The sequence below is a fragment of the Protopterus annectens genome, chromosome 1.part1 (assembly GCF_019279795.1).
Source record: "Protopterus annectens isolate FY-2018-M chromosome 1.part1, PAN1.0, whole genome shotgun sequence".
Taxonomy (NCBI): domain Eukaryota; kingdom Metazoa; phylum Chordata; order Ceratodontiformes; family Protopteridae; genus Protopterus; species Protopterus annectens.
In genome coordinates, this window is record NC_056726.1 from 1,852,769,691 (window position 1) to 1,852,786,078 (window position 16,388).

Sequence of the window (16,388 nt, forward strand, 5' to 3'; positions counted from 1 at the left end):
AGGATGCTCTACCCCTTGAGACCAAATCCAATTTGTATTGAGTAGTAAAGGTATGTGGAGAAGCCCAAGTTGCTGCTGCACAAATGTAATCCACTGAAGCCCTTGACTGAAAAACTGCTGAAGTGGCTACAGTTCTTGTACAGTGTGCCTTAACTGGCCTAGGAAAAGCAATTTTGTTCTTACTGTAGATAAAGGAGATGCAATCTTTGAGCCATCTGGCTAAGGTCACCTTGCTGACTGGTTTACTAAAGCTTGTATTAGGAAAATGAAACAAATAGCTGGTCGGATTTTCTTATGTCTTTTGTTCTGTGAAGATAAAAACGTTAATTATCTATTAGCATCTAGCAAGTGTAGGCAGTATTCAACTTTGTTCGTCAAGCTGGGAAAGAATACTGGCAACTCAATGGTCTGACTGATACTGGATTCAGAAACTACTTAGGTAGAAAGGAGGTATGTATTCACAAAGAGACTGTCTTTGTGAAAGACCAGATAAGATGGCTTACATGATAAAGCTTGAATTTCTGAAATTCTCCTAGCGGAGGTTATAACTACTAAAAATAAAGTTTTCCATGACAAAAAGGTTAGATCACAATTTGCAGATAATTTGAAAGCAGAATGAATAATGGTCTGTAACACTAGACTTAAATCCCAAGGTGGAGTAGGGTCCTTAAAGGGAGGTTTCAACAAAAGTGTCCCTCTTAAGAAGGATTTACAAAGTTTATGGGAAGCTAAGGAGCATTCTCTGAAACCATTATGGAAATGGTAAAATGTGAAGGCCCTGCATAGAAGAGAGAGGATAGGGAGTCTAATATATTATCAATAGATGCAGAAAACGGGTCAATATCCCTTTCACAAGCCCATATGGTAAATCTCTTTCATTTACTCAGGTAAGGTTTATGGGTGGATGGCTTGTGTGAAGCTATGAGAATGTGGTCCACACAGGAAGACAGATTAATTTGCCTGGCAATAAGTGGAACTTAGGTTCATAGGTAGGTACTAGGCTATCGGCCCTAGGGCCCATACAATCCTAGCCAAAAAATTTACCCTGGCTTTCGCCACCCAAGAAAATAATTTTCCTGTGCCCCTGTCGAGCAGAGCCACAGAAGTGATCCCCGGGGTGAATTTCCAATTTCCCATCCAATCATCAAGATTTTTCTTGAAGAGTGCTAGTGAGGAGCTCTGTTTGACATAGATAGGTAGTCTGTTCTAGAGTATGGGAAGTCTCTGGGACAGGAATCTATCCCTCCAGCATGTTCTGTTTATTGTGGTGACAAGGTTAAGGTCCCTAGAGCATGTAGCTCGGAGGGATTGGGATTTCTTTAAGTGGAGCATGTCCAACAGCTCTGGGTTTGACATAGCTTTGTATGTTAGGCAGAGATCGCCCCTGAGTAGGCGATATGCGATGGAGTAAAGCTGTAGTTTTTTGAGATGGTCAACATAGGGCATCTGTTTGAGGCCAGTAATCCTCTTTGTGAGGTATTTCTGTAGTCTTTCCAGTTGTTGTAGATGTCTTGTGAGGTACATACCAAAAGGGGCGTTGTACTCTATAATGGGTCTAATGAGTGATGAGTAGAGGGGGAACAATGACCTCTTTTTTCTGGATGAGAATCCTTTTGTGATGAGATGAGCCACGTAGAAGGATTTCCTGACCACTGTGACGATGTGATTATCAAAGGAGAGACTACTGTCCACCTGTGTCCCAAGGTCTCATCATCACATTTTCAGCATTAAGTAGACTACCAGCTATGTGGTAGTTCATGGGTACAGAGTTTTTACCAAAGGGGATGACAATACACTTTTTGGCATTGAGCTTCAGGCCATGGCTTTGACACCAAGTATCTGTCTCAGTGAGGCCCTTTTGTAGTTTGCCCACATCGTTAGGAGTTTCGATTATGGCTCCTAGTTTGCAGTCATCTGCAAACTTTGTTAGCCAAAGACCTTCTGTGTTGGCCTGCACTTCAGAGAAGTAGATACCAAACAGGAGAGGACCCAGAACTGAACCCTGTGTTACTCCACTTGTCACTGGTCTGATGTCGGATTTGGAATCCGCTACTTTCACAGTGTGGGTTCTGTCCGTGAGCCAGTTGGCAACCCATCTTGTGACATAGGGATTTATACCTAGTTTAGTGAGCTTATCTATAATTCCAGAGTGGGGGATGGTGTCAAAAGCCTTGGCGAGATCTAGATAAGCTGTGTGAACCATTTTACCCTCATCTATGGCTGTGGTGACTGCTTCAAAGAAGTCAATCAGGTTTAGAAGACATGATCTGCCTTTTACAAATCCATATTGAGTAGGGTCCAGAGTTTGGAGATTACCAATGTCTTTGTTTATGAGTTCCACAATGATACGTTCCATGGTCTTGCAGACCAGGCTCGTCAGGCTAATGGGGCGGCAGTTCCCGGGGTCCATCGTGGCTCCCCCTTTGTGGAATGGGATAACTGTTGTGGTGCGCCATTCAGTGGGTACAAAGCCTGAGGTGAGGCTATGATTGAACATGGTACTTGGGTAGGGTGCCAGTTCATTCTGTAGTTCGTGTAGAACGCAGCCTGGGATATTGTCAGGTCCCATGGATGAACTGGAGGAAAGTACAGTTGTGTACACCTACCATAAATGTAGATGTTCGAGTGTCTTCACTGTTGCAGTCATAACTGCAGTCATAACTGTAGGGTGCTCCTGCCAGCAGGCAGCCCGAGGTCGGCCAGAATCCCAAAGTCTGGGTCCGGCGTCGGCTGTATAAGCTAGTATCCTGACGTCAGTACGCCTTGGTACATAGCCCTCAGCCGACGCCATCTTCTCCAGCCTTTCTTGCCCTAGATGTCAGAATACCTCCAATAAATCAAAAATGAATCCAACAAAGGAAACACAAATACACCACAAAAAGGAAAAGAGGGGATAGGAGGGAGGGAAACCCCGACTGCAACAGTGAAGACACTCGAACATCTACATTTATGGTAGGTGTACACAACTGTACTATGTTCTTCGTGTTTCACTGTTGCAGTCATAACTGTAGGGTGGAATCCCAAAGCAGTGTAGAGAGGGAGGAGGCTTTAGATAGAAGAAGGGGAGGCAAGAATACCCTGCAAGACAGCAGAGGCAAAGCCTGCCCTAGACTTAGAAAACAAAGGGAGACTGTAGTGCTTGGAAAAAGTATGCACTGAACTCCAAGTGGCAGCTTCCAAGATATCCTTGGTAGGTACTCCTCTGAGAAAAGCTGTAGAAGTAGCAGCTGCTCTAGTAGAATGACTTCTAATGGTTCCAGGAAACTGTTTACCATGATGAGTGTAACAAAATCTGATCCCATAAGCAATCCATTTGGAAATGGTTTGTTTAGAAATAGGTTTTCCAAGTGAACTGGAGGCAAAGGAAACAAACAGTTGGTTAGACTTTCTGAAATCTTTAGTCTTGTCCAAGTAAAATCTTAACTGCCTGTGCACATCCAATGAATGCAAAATCCTTTCCCCTTTATTTTGAGGATTTGGAAAGAAAGTAGGAAGGTGAATTGTCTGATTCAAGGCCACTTTAGAAATCACCTTAGGCATGAAAGTAGGATTGGTCCTCAAGGATACTCTGTCCTGATGGAAAATAAGGTAATGTTCCACAGCCATAAGCTTGCAACTCTGAGACCCTTCTGGCAGAGGTCAAAGCTAACAAAAGAACAGTCTTCCAAGATAGAAACTTAATATCTGAAGATGCAGCAGGCTCAAAAGGAGGCAAAGTAAGTTTTTCTAAAACATAATTAAGATCCCAGGCAGGGACCGGAGGGGTCCTTGGAGGCCGCAAATTCTTAGCCCCCTCAAAAACTGCTTCACCAAAGGATGTGAAAAACAGGAGGATCAGAACTGAAATGCGCAGAGATAGCAGAAGCATGAATCTTAATGGAAGAAAATGAAAGTCCCTTAGATAAAAGCTCCGAAAGGTAAAGCAAAATAGAGGAGAGATCAGGAACCTGAGGATCAGAACCTCGGTCCTGCATCCAAATAGAAAACCTCTTCCATTTAGAGGCATAAGATTTCCTAGTGCTAGGCCGTCCTAGCTTCCAAAAGAACATCCAAAACTTGTTTGGGAAGACTAGAGGCAATCAAATTCCTTTGAAGAGCCAAGCTGCCAAGCAAAGGGTCTTGAGGTTGGAATGTAGCAACTGACCCTGATGCTGGGACAGAAGCGAAGGGTTCAGTGGAAGAATCCAAGGAGGCCCCGAGAACAGGAGTTTTAGAGTCGGATACCAAAACTGTCGAGGCCAATTTGGAGCAATCAAGATGAGTAACTTGGGCTTGTCCTGCTTTATCTTCAGTAGTACCCGAGGCAGTAGAGGAAGAGGAGGGAAGGCATATGCAGACAGACTTCTCCAACTGAAAGACAGGGCATCCACTCTCCATGCTGTTTTGTGGAAGGACCTGGTGCAAAAGCGAGGCAGCTGATGATTGAGATGGGATGCGAACAGATCTATCTGGGGACATCCCCAAACTCCAGTAATCCTTTTGAACAAGTTGGTGTCTAGCATCCATTCGTGAGGATCTGAAATGTTTCTGCTCAGGCTGTCTGCTAAAAGATTTTGTTTCCCTGGAATGAATTGAGCCTGGAGATGCAGATTCAAATTTAGAGCTGTGTCCCATAAACTCATAGCCAGTCTGCAAAGGGGGTAAGAATGAGATCCCCCCTGCTTGTTGATGTACCACATGACCGTGGTGTTGTCTGTGCGAATTAGCAGAGGCCCTGGTTGTAAAAGGTGCTTGAAGGCCAAAAGGGCATTTTGAACTGCCAACATCTCCTTCAGATTGATGTGCCAGTGAAGATGGTCCTTTGTCCAGGTTCCTTGCTGGCAATTGTCTAGAAAATGTGCTCCCCAAGCATAATCCGAGGCGTCCGTGGTTAGGATTTGAGTAGGTTGAGGGAGACGAAAAGGTTTTCCTTCGTTTAAAATGCATGCCCTGGACCACCAGAGGAATTCCTTCTGGAGGCAGGGGATCAGAGGAATCAGAATATCCAGATCGTGATAATGCTGTGACCATACACTTTTCAGATACCATTGAAGCTTTCTCATGTGAAGCCTTGCGTTTGGAATCAACAGAATGCAGGAAGCCATGTAGCCCAGAGCCTGCAGGAATTTCCTTGCAGTGAGCTGAGATAGAGTTGCCAAGGTGTTGAAAGAGAAGCCAGCTGAGTTTGTTTTTCTGGAGTGAGGTAGGCCCTTTGTAAGGTTGTGTTTAAGAGGGCTCCCAAGAATACCATTTGTTGAGAAGGGATTAAATGTGACTTTTTTATGTTCACTGAGAATCCCAGTAAGAGGAGAAGACGTTTAACGAGGTCTAGGTGTTGAAGCAGAAGATCTTTGCTGCCTGCCTGAATAAGGCAGTCGTCCAAATAGGGGTAAATCTGAATCCCCTGAAGTCTGCAGTAAGCCACTACTGGTGCCAGGCACTTGGTGAAGACTCTGGGCGCAGTAGATAAACCAAAGGGCAGAACAGAGAATTGAAAGTGCCTCGAACCTGCCTTGAACCTGAGGAATTTCCTGCGTTCTTGTCTGATAGGGATATGCAAATAGGCTTCCTTTAAGTCCAATGTCACCATCCAGGCGTCCTGAGAGAGCATTGGAAGTAACTGTTGCAGAGTGAGCATCTTGAACTTTTTCCAAAAAGGTGTTTAACACAGAAAGGTCTAGAATAGGTCTCCCAAGAGTTTTGTTTTCTGGGAACCAGAAACAGCCTTGAATAAAATCCTTTTCCCATTTCCAAGAGTGGAACAGGCTCTATGGCTCTCATGGCCAGAAGAGCATCCACTTGAGTTAAGGCCTCTGACCATTGAAGTTTTGGCAGATCTGGCCAACCGTGAGTCCTTGGCAAAGTGTGAAAGTGGAACTTGTAACCTTTTAAAATCACATCCAATACCCATTTGTCCTGGGTAATATGAGTCCAATTCCTGTAAAAGAGACAGTTTTCCTCCGAGAGGGGCGTCCAGGTAAAGAGGTCCTGAAGCCCAACCGAGAGAGTCATTGAGTCTGTTTTCTTTGAGATTGGGATCTGTCTTCTCCCCTTCTAGGTGAAGAAGCAGTCCATTGTCTAGATCTGTACGAGGTCTGGCCTTGACCACGGCCTCTGGAGCGTCTATATCTTCCCCTTTGAGGCCTGTCAGACGTGGGAAAGGACCAATTTTTAGTGGGCCAATTCCTGGAAAATCTAGGAGGCTGAACCTGAAAGAAATCTTTTACAGTCTGCATGGACTTTGCCTTTTCTTCCATCTTTTTAATAACTTCCTCAGCCTTAGCACCAAAAAGAACATCATGTTGAACAGGGGCATCTAATAATTTGGCCTTAACCTGTTCAGGCAAACTTTGTTCACGAAGCCAGGCATGTCTCCTAATCACAGTACCAGAGGCAGCAGCCCTGCAGGAAGCATCCAAGGCATCAAAACCACAATGTAAACTATGCTTGTTAACCTGTTCAGTAGCATGCAAAACATCCTGAACTTCCTTATCCTCTGCACAAGCAGGTACGGAAGCAAGCTTTTGCTTTAAAACAGACAAAAGAAATTGCTGGTATTTAAACATATGAAACTGGCAATTCAATGCCCTTACAGAAAGGGTAGCAGAAGTATATACCTTTTTGCCCCACCTGTCTAAAGCATGAGAATCCTTCTCAGAGGGAATAGGATTTTTAGAAGTAGCAACCTTAGCAGCCTTAGAACCCTGAGAAATAGTTTCAGGGTCTGCAGAAGGATTTTAAAAGAAATAAATGAGAGTCAGGAACCCTATAAAATCTATCAGGCTTAGAAGGAGCAGGAGGCATGGAATCAGGATTCAAATTAGCCTCAGAAAAAGCATCATCCACAATGTCCAAAACAGGAGGGATAGCTAAAGGCCTATGCTGAGGAAGAAGAAGAAATTCTCTAAGCATCTTTTTGGAAGCAGAATATTCCTGTCCTTCCCAATGAAAATGTTCCCTCATCTCATGCAAGGTTTCCCCAAAAGAAAAATCCTCAGGCGGAGAGGCCGAGGGCAAAGATTCCTCAGCATCCGAATCCTCATAAGGGGGTAAGGAATAGTCCTGATCAGAGGAAGAAACAGAAGAGACAGAGGCCTGGTCAGAAGAATCCAGAGTAACATCCTGTCGAGGCCTTTTCTCAGGAGGGGGGAGAACCCCTAATCATTGTAAGCAAATCTTCAGCCATCCTCAATAATTGTTTTGTGTCTTGGGAGTGGATTCAGAAGCAGCTTGAGCTGAAACTTTAGACTTAGAAGGAGTCTTTGTCGTTGCCTTTGCCTTTGAAATAGTAATGTGAGTAGGCCTGAAAACCCCCTCAGAAGCCGGTACCTGCACAGCGGTTCCGGACCCATCTGAAGGAGCGACGTCCGAAGGTCCTGCAGCAGTTAAAATAGTGGGCCTTGATGGCTCCCCATGGGAGTCCGTATCGGCCATCGGTTCAGAAGCGGCGGACAGGGGCTGCAAAAGCGCCTCACTGACGACAGCCGAACCGGACGCTGGCTCCAGCTGCAACGAGTCCTGTTTGGACCTCGGAGGCCTGTCTTTATCTTTGCGCTTCTTTTGAACTCCGGTAGTATCCGACGACATTCTGTAATTGAAGCGTCTGCCAAAATAATTTAAAGCCCAGTCGTACCTGCGTTTGATAGTATGAGAGTTGAATCTGGCACAGAACCGACAACAAGAAACGTCGTGGTCAGGGCCTAAGCAAGGTAGACAGTAAGAGTGGAAATCTTTATGAGGTATTTGTTTCCCACACGCTATACAATTATTAACTTTTTCTGACATCGGAGGAACAAGAAAAAGATTCCCAACGGGTACTTAGCTTTGAGAAGAGAAGTAACAACTTCGGACCGACAACAACCAAGAATGCTGTTCGAAAATCGCCAACCAACGTTTTGCGAGCTGCTTTCCACCGCACAGCAAGAAAGACTGGAGAAGATGGCATCGGCTGAGGGCTATGTACCAAGGCGTACTGACGTCAGGATACTAGCTTATACAGCCGACGCCGGACCCAGACTTTGGGATTCTGGCCGACCTCGGGCTGCCTGCCGGCAGGAGCACCCTACAGTTATGACTGCAGTTATGACTGCAACAGTGAAACACGAAGAACATCCATGCTGTCAGCTTGAGGTTCGAAATGTCTGGATGAACTAGTCCCTCTGGATGGGACAGAAGGTCTGGAGCTGGGTCCAGAATCCAAGGTTGCTGAATTAGATGAGAAAAAAAGGGGAACCAAATCTGTTGAGGCCAAAAGAGTGCAACGAGGATTACTTTGCTCTTCAACTTGAGTACTCTCTGTAGGAATTTGGGGATTAGAGGAAATGGGGGAAAGGAGTATAGTAGTCCGGGGGGGGGGGGGCGGGGGGGGCTCAAACGTGGAGAAAAGCATCTCTCGGTGACTCCCCCGTAAGGGGGATTAGGGCAAAGAAGTTGCTGCACTTGTTTAAGGGAGAGGCAAACAGGTCGCAGCAAGCCTGGCCTCATTGATGGAAAATCCTTTCCGTCACTTTTGCATTGACAGATTACTTGTGAGGCATGAGAATACATCTGCTCATTTTGTTGGATATTACACTGGATTTCCCTGGAATGTGCATTGCTATCAGAAAACAGTTGGAAGAGACTGCCCACTGATACACTCAGAGTGCTTCTCAAAAAGGGGGTGCAATTTTGTTCCTCCTTGTTTGCTGAAGTCCCAAACTACTGACATATTGTCTGTTGGAAATGCAATAATTCCCAGAGGAAGAGCAGTTTGAAAGGCTTGCAACACAAAAAGCAGTAGTCTTAGCTCCAGAACATTGATATGCAAGTTGGACTCTGTAGGGACCAAGTGACTTGGACAGTCTTGCCCTGAAAATGTCCAACCATCCTATCTGGGAGGTGTCCGTTGTAACTATGGCCTTGGGTTCTGAAGGGGTAAAAGAGCGGCCTAGAAGAATCTATTTGGAAAGTAGTCACCAAGCTAGATCTTTTCTGCAGCGGTTGGTGATCAAAATCTGGTCTGACATGGGACAGTGTAAAAAGGACCATTGAGAAGCCAGAAGCCACTGTAGAATTCTCATGCGATACCTCACTAGGTGTACTAGAGTTAAGGTCACTGACATGAAGCCCAGAGCCTGCAGGATCACAGCAGCCGATACTTTCTTGCTGTGTATTATCCTTTGAAGCTGTGTTTTTATTCTTTGAAGCCTTTTGGGAGTAAGAAAACCTACCGTTGTTGTCGTATTTAGTACAGCCCCTATCAACTGTAAGATCTGAGCTGGAGTCAACTGGGATTTTTCATAGTTTATTGTTATTCCCAAATAAACGCACGTCCTTAGAGCAAAGTCCCTTACTTCTATCAGAAGATGCCAGGTCGGAGTCATCCAAGTATGGAAACACCCAGAATCTTTGGAGTCTCAAGTGAGCTGCAACTGCTGCCATGCATTTGGTGAACACACTGAGCGCTGTGGAGAGTCCAAAGGGCAGCATCATGAACTGGTAATGACTGCCTCCCAGCTAGAAGTGGAGAAATCTTCTGGATCGTTTGCCCATTTTTATATGGTAATACACATCCTGAAGATCTATTGAGCACATCCAGTTGTCCTTCTCCAATAAAGGAAGTATGGACTGTACTGTGGCCATCTGGAACTTGGTTTGATGAACTGACTTGTTCAGTGTGTTTAGATCCAAAATTGGTCTCCAGTCCCCTGTCTTTTTTGGCACTAAAAATAATCTTGAGTAAGTTCCGGATTCTATTTGGTCTGGTGAGACTTCATGGATGACTCTCTTTTTTCTAGCAGCTTTTGAATTTATATTGCTGCTTGTTCCCTATGACTGGGTGGGACATCAGGGATGTTTTTGCATACATGGGGGGGGGGGGATTGAATAACCTCTGGAAATGATCCTCTGCATCCAGGAATCTGAAGTTATTTGTAGCCAGGCATCTTGGTGCAGGGATAAGTGCCCCCTGACTGCCTCCAGAGGAAGACAATTGGGCCTCCGTTCAGGAGCACTGATAGGGTTTCTCTGGGAAGGAATCCCTGGAACCCTGGTTCTGTGGGCCACTTATGCCTTGTGGGCAACGTCATCCATTATAGCTCCCACCACTGCCTCTGGGGGAACTAGCTCCACGTGTGTTCTGGAAAGGTCTTTAAGACTTTATGAACCACATTTTCCCACCGCTCCTATGATTCCTGGAAAAGGATCTTTGGGGAGTGGAAAAACATACTCCTGTGGCAAACAGGGTCTTACCATCCTTCTCACATCTGGATAACATTTCTCTTTCTTTGGGGCCAAAGAGTGGTGATCTGTCAAAAGGGGCCATGATGACTGATGGCTTAAATGGCTCCGCAAAATCACAAAGAAGCATCCAGGCATGTCGCCTTATGGCTACGCCTGAGCCCGCCACTCTGATGGTCCCTTTGGCTGCATGGACAATGAGCTTCATGGAGAAGTATGACACAGACTCCAGTGTAGCTAATTGGGAAGCCACTTTCTCTTGGAATCCCTCAGAGACGGATCCTGCTAGGGTATCTGAGAGCTCCTTGATCAATGGTAAAATGTGCCAGGAAGTTCAAAACCTTAAAGAGAAGATTGATGAAGCATAAACATACTTCCCAAATCTATCCATCACCAGAGACTCCTTGTTAAGGTGGGCGGATGGAGGAACTCTCCTCAGCGAGTTCTTTTCTGGTGGCGGCTGCTACGACCATGGCATCTACCAGTAAACCTTTGGCCCAAAATTGCTTCTCCTCGGGGGTGGATAAAATTTTCTCCAGTCTCTTGGGGATAGGTTCAGTGGTGTTTAGTGCCTTCCACTCCTGCTGCGAGAGCAACTAAATGAGTTGGTGGAGTCACCCAAGAAGTAGATGGGCGGGTACCAAAAGCCTGCAGGTACATCGACTCTTCAGTGGAAGGATTTTGGGACTTCCAGTCAGCCCTCTGTTTCAAAATTTCTAAGATTTTTCCAAGGGGACCCTTCCCCCTCATCAAAATCGTTGTCTTTTGTGACTGATTCCTGTGGGAATCTAAGTGCTTCCTCTTGCACTTTTTCTTCTGAGAAACCTCCTTAGGGAGGATAGTCTGGGAACAGATTAGAAGAGGACAGAATGTGAATCTGTGGGAACTGCGGATTCGGTATTCACTGCTCAAGTGGAGATACAGGTCAAATAAGGGAGCATGAGGACAAGAAGAGGAAGGTGCCAACTGAAAGACCACTGTAGACAAAGCCCATTCTATTGCCTCGAAGACTGGTCTCGGCAATGAGGGAAGGGAGCCCAGAACAGACAGAGAGTGGTCATTCCCACTCTGATGAGTAGCCCCCAAGACAGAAGCCGGGGCTGAACTGAGCCATGGAAAAGTTCCAAGGTGCAGGGATGGCTCCTAAAAAATTGGAGTCAAACCCGGTTCTCAGAGCCATCAGGACAGATACGGCCCTGGGAGGTCCCCAGATCCAGCAGAGCCAAAGAACTCAGGGTAATAATCAGTTCCAAAGGAAGACAGGTCTCCAGAACCGATACAATCGGCGCCGGATGTCTCGGAGCTGATATCTCTAAAACCCCAGAGGAGGCGTAGTTAAGGGGGGTAAAGGCTGAATCGATTCCGAGATCCAAAGGGGTTGAGGGGAGTCCTGCAAGTCCTCTCGTCCACAGAATTTTATTCACTAGTCCCTCCACATCAATTTCTGTGAGACTTTTGGTGGAATGGATAGAGGCCTGGGAAGGTGATTCAGGTCTTTGTAAAAAGACCTTAAGTAATTTGCCAGCAAAAGGGTCAACAGATGGCGAATAAACCACCCTTGGCAAATCAAGTTATTTAATTGTCTGTGCTGAGGTAGTCAGCGTAAAAACGGAAGTGGTGAGGCGTTTGTCGTCAGACAGTATTTGAATTTGTTGTTCAACCGAAGATTTTGGTGTCAAGGTCTTAAGAGTTTAAGCAGTTGTTACCTATGACTTCTTTTCTGGCAACAAATTTTTTGAAGGAGAGCCTGTTGGAGCCGATGTACTTCGTGCAGCAGAGGATTTATGCTTCTTGTGAGTACGTTCCAAGGGAGATGACGAAACTGACAAGCTCTTCTTTTTGGTCTTTCCTAAAGATAATGATGGTGAAGAAGATGGGAAAGAAATATTCGTTTTACTCTTTTTAGCAGATATGGCTTCCCAAAAAGCTGAAGGAATTAAGCCCTTCGATATTAATTTATTCTTCCTCTCGATGAGAGCTCTGTGCCTAAAGCTGTGGCAAATACTACAGCCTTCTTGAAGAGGTATGGCACCTAAACAATAAACACACAAGAGATGTGAGTCAGAGAAAGGAATTTTGTGGCCACATAAAGACAGAGGGGATTTGGGGGTTTACAGCCATAATGACAGAGAAGATAGAGAAACTAGTGACCACAAAGGGAATCAGAAAGAATGGGAAAGAAAAGAGAAAGTACAGTTGTGTACACTTACCATAAATGTAGATGTTCGAGTGTACTCACTGTTGCATTCATCACATTTGGGGTATCCCTGCCAGGGTAGCCCTTGGCCCGCCCGAATACCAGAGACTTAGTATTTCTGCATCAGCTGCTGCCGCTTGAAGACTGATGTCAGGTCGTCAGTGGTAAAAAGTAAGGCAGCCAATGCCATTACATAAGTTTTTCTGGCCCTAACCTGTCAGGAGCCCCCAAAGTAGGAGGACAGGTTCTGGTTGAAGAACCCCACCAGTGGAAAATAAATACTAATATGTCCCTTGTAAGGAAAGGAGACCAACAAGGTAGAAAGGTAATAAAAGGAGAACGAGAATAAAGGGGGATGGAGGGAGGGAGGAAAACCAGGACTGCAACAGTGAACACACTCTAACATCTACATTTATAGTAAGTGTACACAACTGTACTATGTTCTTCGTGTTTCACTGTTGCAGTCATCACATTTGGGTAGATTCCCAAAGCTGAGGAAGAGGGTGGAGGCAGTCAAGGATATTTAGGGGCTGGCTAGGATGCTCTGCAAGACTGCAGATGTAAACCCTGCCCTGGATTTGGAGAAGAGTGGCAGATGGCATTATTTGGTAAAAGTGTGAACAGATGTCCAGGTGGCAGCCTCCAGGATGTCCCTAGTGAGGACTCTTCTGAGGAAAGCTGCAGAGGTGGTGGCTGCTCTGGTGGAGTGTGTCCTGACCACCTTGGTGGGTGGCTTTCCATGGTGTTTGTAGCAGAAATGGATGCAGTGTGCTATCCATTTGGAAATGGTTTGCTTGGACATGGCTTTGCCTTCTGCCCTTGTAGCAAAGCTAACTAGCAATAGATCAGACTTTCTGAAGGACTTAGTCCTATCCACATAGAATCTGAGCTGTCTGTGCACATCTAGAGAGTGAATAATCCTTTCCCCCTTGTTCTGGGGATTAGGAAAAAAGGTGAGCAAATGAATGGATTGGTTGAGAGCCACACTAGACACCACCTTGGGCATGAAGGATGGATTAGTCCTGAGGGATACCCTGTCAGCATGGAAGATGAGGAAGGGTTCCACGGCCATGAGTGCTTGCACCTCAGAGACCCTTCTGGCTGAACTGATGGCCAGAAGGAATGCTGTCTTTCAGGAGAGAAATATTAGCTCTGCAGAATAAACTGGTTCGAAAGTGGGCAGGGTGAGCTTTTCCAAGACAAAGTTAAGGTCCCAAGCTGGTGTTGATGCCCTTCTTGGGGGCCTCAAGTTGCTAGCCCCTCTGAGGAACTGTTTGATCAAGGGGTATGAGAAAAGGGAATGCTCACAGGGAAAAAGAGCAGAAATGGCAGTGGCATGAATTTTTATAAAGGAGAAAGAGAGACCACTATGTAGTAGGTCAGCTAAGTAATCTAGGATGAGAGGGATGGAGGGCTATGCCATATTGGCTCCCTTAGCCTGGATCCAGGTGCAGAACCATTTCCATTTATCTGCATAGGACTTTCTGGTGCTAGGACGTCTGGCCTCACATATAACATCCAGAATCTGTTTACTGAGGATGGCCGATTGGTTCGGTGTTAGGGAATATGCCAAGCTGCCAAACTGAGTGTCTGCAATTGGGGATGCATGAGTTCCCCTTCCCTCTGGGTCAGGAGGTTTGGGATCTGAGGAAGATGCCATGGAGGCAGCGGGGAAAGGCTGCGCAGCAAGGGGTACCAGTGTTGTTGGGGCCAGTCTGGAGCTATAAGAATGGTCCTTGGTTTTTCCTCCCTTATTTTGAGCAGTACCCTGGGGATGAGAGGAAGGGTAGGGGAGGAAAGGCACAGACCAATAGATTGACCCAGGGGAAGGACAGGGCATCCACTTTCCAAGCCATGCAATGATGCTCCCTGGTGCAGAATTTGCTGAGCTGACGGTTGGTGTGGAAGGCAAAGAGGTCGACCTTTGGGGTTCCCCATTTTTGTGTTATTAGGGTGAAGGTACTCCTGTTGAGTTGCCATTCATGTGGGTCCAGAAGATTTCTGCTTAATTAGTCTGCCAGAGAGTTGAGAGAGCCTGGTAGGAATTGTGCTAACAGGTGTAGTTGCATGGAACAGGCTGTGTGCCAAAGGATCATGGCCAGCCTGCATAGAGGGTAGCAGTGAGTCCCTCCCTGCTTGTTGATGTACCACATCACAGTGGTGTTATCTGTTTTGATCAGGAGAACCTCTGGAGATAGAAGGGGTTTGAAAGCAATCAAGGCATGCTGCACAGCCATCATCTCTTTTTGACTGATGTGCAGAGGGATTTGCTGTGGGCTCCATTGGCCCTGTATGCACTTGCCGTCCAGATGTGTCACCAAGCGTAATCTGATGCACCTGTGGTGAGGGTCTGGGAGGGGGGGGTGGAGCAAAAGGCGGTCCCTTGTTGTGGGAGCATGTCGCTGCCCACCAAAGGAAATCTCTTCTGTCTCCATGGGGCCTAGGCTGGGCCGGTTTATGTTTGGATGGACAATGCCTGCTGAACCTAGGTAGCTGGACCTGCAAGAAATTCTTAACTGTTTGCATAGATTTTGCTTTTTCTTCCATTTTTTTAAGACCTCTTCTGCCTTAGTGCCAAATAGGTTATCTTTGTGCAAAGGGGCAGCCAACAATTTAGATTTGACATTGTCCGGTGGGGGTTGTTCTTTAAGCCATGCATGCCTTCTAATGACAGAACCAGTGACTGCTGCCCTGCAAGAATCTTCTAGGGCGTCAAAGCCACAGTGCAAGGTGTGTTTAGTTACTTGACTTGCAGAATGCATTAACTCTTGCAAATCTTTAGATTCTGCCCAAGCAGGAAAGGAAGACATTTTTTGTTTAAGGAATTCCAAGGTATGTTGCTGAAATTTCAGCATATGGATCTGACAATTTAGTGCCCCGATAGCAATAGTAGCGGAGGTGTATACTTTTTTACCCCATCTGTCCAATGCTCAGGAATCCCTGTCTGAGGGGGTGGGATTCTCAGCAGAGGTTGCTTTAATCCCTTTAGACCCTTGAGAAATGACCTCAGGGTCAACTGTAGGATTTTTGAAAAGATATTTGTGTGAGTCAGGAACTCTATAGTACCTGTCTGGGTTTCTGGGAGCGGGAGGTAGGGTGTCAGAAGTCAAGCTGGAATCGAGGAAAACATCCTCCACAACATCCAGGACTGGGGGGATGGCCAAGGTTCTGTGTTGTGGAAGATCTAAGAAATCCCCGAGTCTCTTTTTAGACTGAGGGTAGTCCTGACTCTCCCACTGGAAATGCTCTCAAAGTATGCAGGGTTTCCCCAAAGGAAAAATCTTCTGGGGAAGAGGCTGAAGGAATGGAATCCTCTGCATCAGAATCCTCATAACTGGAGAGGGGTTGCATATTTTCATACTCAGATGCATCAGATTCATCTGACTCTTATTCAGACAAAACTACAGGGGACAAATCTCTTTTCCTTTCAGAGGGGGTAGCATGGCTTCCCCTGATCAGCATGATAAAGTCTTCCACCATTTTAAGCATTTGAGACTAAGGCAAGGAAGCAGGTGCTTGAGAATGGGTCGTCGGTTTCTTGGGTGTGATTCGTACTCTGGGCCTAAGAAACTCGGTTGTTTTTGATAGAATGGTAGTCGCGAAAGAAGACATCAGTTTGTGTCGAGATTCGGTAGTGTGAATGACTTCCTTGAAAGCCGGTGCCTGTTCAGTGGCTCCGGACACATCCAAGGTAGAGACAACCGCAGGATCCTTAGTCGAAGAAGAGATTTGCGGCATACTGGACTCCAAAAGGGTCTCGGTAGCGGCCTGCGAATCAACTGAAGCGGGCATCAGGGGCTGCGAAAGCTTAACGGAAGTGTCGTCAGTAGGTTTGGACATGTGCAGTCTGTCTCTGTCTTTATGTTTTTTTGGAAGATCTGCTGTTGGATGGCTTATGGAAGCCATATCGGAATTTGAGGACTGTAAGTGAAAATATCTAGCTAAAATAAGGGCCCGACAATGGATAGTTCTGGCGTTGAACAAAGCACAGAAA

General features: G+C 46.0%; 1 protein-coding gene across 3 annotated transcripts in view; it reads right to left on the reverse strand.

The window, feature by feature from the left end:
• DAAM2 (dishevelled associated activator of morphogenesis 2) overlaps positions 1–16,388 on the reverse strand; it is a 3,932,565-nt gene that overhangs the window by 3,736,575 nt on the left and 179,602 nt on the right. The window lies entirely within an intron of this gene.